We start from the raw sequence: 3,748 nt of genomic DNA, 5'->3' as shown, positions 1-3,748 counted from the left end.
GGCTCCTGGAAGTCGATTCACTTTTCCAGAGACGACCAAAAGCACTTTACCTTCTTTAAAGCAGAAAATCCTCATTATCTGAAACGAGAAACCCGCGCGCGCGACAGAGAGAAGGAAAATGAGAGGAAAGGAGAGAGAATCAATACCCGCATTGGACACGGGCTTCCGGTATCGCGATAAGTATCAGCTCACAGGGGGTTTTTACCTGGCACGCCATTTCCTGGTTTTCTGCAGGGGTTCCACTCCACTCGACGAGAAACGCCAGCGCGCGTGCTACTGGCTTGCGCCCGGAACGCTTTTCGCAGATGACGTGTGCAACGTGGAACGAGCGCTCTCACCGTCTCCGACACTTCCATTAGAGCAAAGGGCAGCGAGCCCTCGCGGGTGCATTATCCGGCTGTTTCCATTAAGCCGCGTCGTGAATTATGCGCGATCTGTTATCTCGCTGGGACGTGCACGAGGCCGAATTCACATTGATCCATCCGGGTGTCGCGGATCCGTAATCCGAACGCTGCACGTCGTTACTTTCACGTTAAGAGACTGGGAAAAACGTACAACAGATAAACATGCATGTTTCATTATTTTCATGTTTATTTTATATTAATTATATAATTAGCTATATTAATCATGTTAATCATACAATCGTAAATTATATAAATTATATAAAATTAAATAAAATTACTAACAACAATAAGCGTGGGAATGCCTATCGGTGCGCGCTTAATTGGCCCTTCTCGAGAATCGAGGAGGGCGAGCGAGCGAGCAATCGAGTAAGAAGCCGATAGGGGTGGATTTACGCGCGGCGCGCTCTTAATTGGCGACGAACAATAATTATTCGGAATCTCGCGTCGCTGGTACTCTGTTATACGACGGCGCGGTCCGTAATTGCATAAAGTACCCACCGCCGGTTGATTAATGCGAGCGGCAATACCGTCAGCTTGGATACGCGGAGATGAAAACGAAGTTTCCTCGCGATCGGACCGTCCCGTGAGGGGATCGCATCCCTCGTTTTGCTCGCGATTCTCTCCACGGTGTACCCCGATGCGATTCGCCTACGATAGCGACTACGACTCGCGCTCTAGCCTCGATTTCCAATCGCACGAACGATTTGTGCAGGAGCGCGCGCAAGACAAGATATCTCTAAGCAGATTAATTTGTCTCGCCGCTCTTGCTCTCGCATTTGTGTGCGACGTTACGCTGCTGGGACCGTGATGTTCCAACGTGATGTTGCACATGGGCGCGTACACGAGGACGCTTGGCCATTATCAGATCGCTTTGGGCCTCGACTCTCCCTTAACGACGTAAGGGGATGACATTAACGTATCGTAACGCGAGTTAATCGTCCAGCAGTTTAACGTATCGCGCATGTATGTCGTACGTGGCTGTATTTTAGTGAAGTTAATTGAGCGTATTAATAAGATATATTGATCGCATTGATGGTGATCTTGCTTCTATTTGAAACGGCGAATCGTATAACGTGCCTTTTCTCAAAGAGAGTTAACGTGTAATGGATAAGGACGCAGTTAAAATTTTCGTGTAACATGCGTGCAGATAGATAATTATGTAAACTAATAGCGAGGCGGATAGCAGCTTTAATCAATCGTTCGGAATTATTGATTGGACCTTTACAACAATCTCCACATTGGAAAATCTAGTGAGACAGGCCAAAGAGTCGTAATGCCTTCACAGTTGACTGCCTAGTGATATTTGAAGCAGCGATTTACGATGGACGGCGGAACATTACATGCAATGATGCAGAAACTTGAAGAAACTTCATTACGACACTCAGGCCTGACGGCTATAAAGTGGATAATACCTCGGACTCGCGGACGCGTTTTCAGCTTGTGCATATCAGAGATCATAATCGCGATGTTTGTAATTCATAGTAAGAAACATAGCGTTGCATTCCTAATAAGCGGTACATTGTCACGATGAGATACACGCGCTGTCTTCTATGCATCATACATATACGTAATAATCGACTGCGCATTATCCTCAAGTTCACAGATAAGATTTCTTTTCGTATCGTAAAATAATGAGAACGCAAAATTCGCCTCGCGTCTCATTGTAATTTCTAACTCGGAATCCGTTAAATTTAGTTCCCCGCTGAATAGTTGTCGGGAAACTCTGTGGATTCCTTCGAGTTCTTGAGCGAACGGCAATTATTGCACAATTCTTCAAATGGTTACTGCTCAAGAAAGAATGCTAAATGGTAAATTAGCAGTCTTTAATGATGCTAATTTTCGCTTTGTAATTATTTCGTAAATCACATCCAAGATAATACTTTTTATTCTGTTGCACTCATGCAATATGTATACCGTGTATTCCATTTCCTTCATGATTCTTAGAGGAATCATTTTTTCATTAATAAAGATAATAACAATGATAATCTCGCGCACACAGTACGCTACCACGAAATCTTCCCACAGCTGTCTTCTGCGTTCGACGAAGGTTTCGCCCTCAGTATCCGTTTCAGCCTCCGCATTAAGCCAAGTAAATCTCGCGTTAATCGCAGCCGCGACTACAACAATCGGGAGAGACGAAACGAGAAACGTCTAGTCGCACGTTGGTGGCTGGAGCACCCACCAACTCCAAGAGCCGCGTTCCGCAAAGTCCGCGTGCGTTTATCTGCGCGCGGGTGACTGATTTATTGTGAGTAACGGCGATAAACGCGAATAATCGCGGCCTAATCGACCGGCAATTAACCTCGAGTTTCCAATTAACGAAGAGAGCTGCGCTCGTATTTTTTCGCCGTGTCCCGCTCGCTGAATAACGACGAGCCTGATTAGTAATCGTTGCTTTCTCTCTCTCTTTCGTTCGGATGAGTGTACTCCACGTTACGTGAAATACCGCTTGACATCTTGCGCCGATATCGATGCGGTTAACGTGGGGGAATAAAAACAGTCTTGCAAATAAAAAATAAATTCATGAAATTCCTCGCAGATTTATATTACAGTTTTTATTCGTGTTACATTATGCTTATCCTGATTCGTACATGTTTCAGCGGAGATCCTGACGGCGCGATCTCACAGTTTCCGACGGTGCGTGAGCCATGCAATTTTTCCCCTAATCTCGTGTTTTCCATTGTTAAATAACTTTCTCAGACTGCAAATCTGTTATCAGTGAAACGAAGTTCGTGATACCTAAAACAAAAAGAGAAAAATCCGGCGCTGAAGTTGAACTATTAGTTATATGAGAATTATCTGCGTTCAGTCTAGAGTCTCTGTTATAATATTTGTTGCTTCGTTCTTAAACTTCATTTAGATTTGAATATAAAACATATTTTAGAGACTGTATAAATCAGCATCCGCTACAAGTACATGAAATCTTCGATATAAATTGATTTAGACACGAATCAAGCCTACTACAATACGCGCATTGAACTTACTGATTAAAACAGAACATTACTTCGTGCTAATGAAAAGAATAAAGAATTATATCGAACCACGGCTGAGATCGCACGTACACATAGACACGCAGGGACACGCAGCCGCGTGGAAAAAAGCTCGCTCACTCGCGAGCCAAAAAGCCTCGGACGGTGTACCGAGGTAGTCCATAAGTCAGACTCAAGGCGGTGTGGATACCCGAAGATATCTGTGAGGAACGACCCGGCGTGCCTTCTTATCCACGTCCGATCTGGTCGGACATTATAGGCGCGACAAGGTGGAAAGGAGACGCCAACGACGGCCGTCGTCGAGAGGGAGGAAGAGAAAAAGCGAGAAAGACAGAAGAGAGGACGAAAGAAAGA

At 45.0% G+C, this 3,748-nt stretch overlaps 1 long non-coding RNA gene across 1 annotated transcript; it reads right to left on the bottom strand.

Annotated features, from left to right (window-relative positions):
• Positions 1-2,928: 2,928 nt before the first annotated feature.
• LOC105276434 lies at positions 2,929-3,547 on the bottom strand. The gene is made up of 2 exons (XR_003406719.1): positions 3,467-3,547; positions 2,929-3,143 (listed from the first exon to the last, which is right to left on the bottom strand). It is a non-coding gene; the product is annotated as an uncharacterized LOC105276434 (long non-coding RNA).
• Between the last annotated feature and the right edge of the window lie 201 nt (positions 3,548-3,748).

This window comes from Ooceraea biroi, chromosome 6 (assembly GCF_003672135.1).
Source record: "Ooceraea biroi isolate clonal line C1 chromosome 6, Obir_v5.4, whole genome shotgun sequence".
In the NCBI taxonomy this organism is placed as follows: domain Eukaryota; kingdom Metazoa; phylum Arthropoda; class Insecta; order Hymenoptera; family Formicidae; genus Ooceraea; species Ooceraea biroi.
This window is presented reverse-complemented; position numbering and strand designations above follow the sequence as displayed.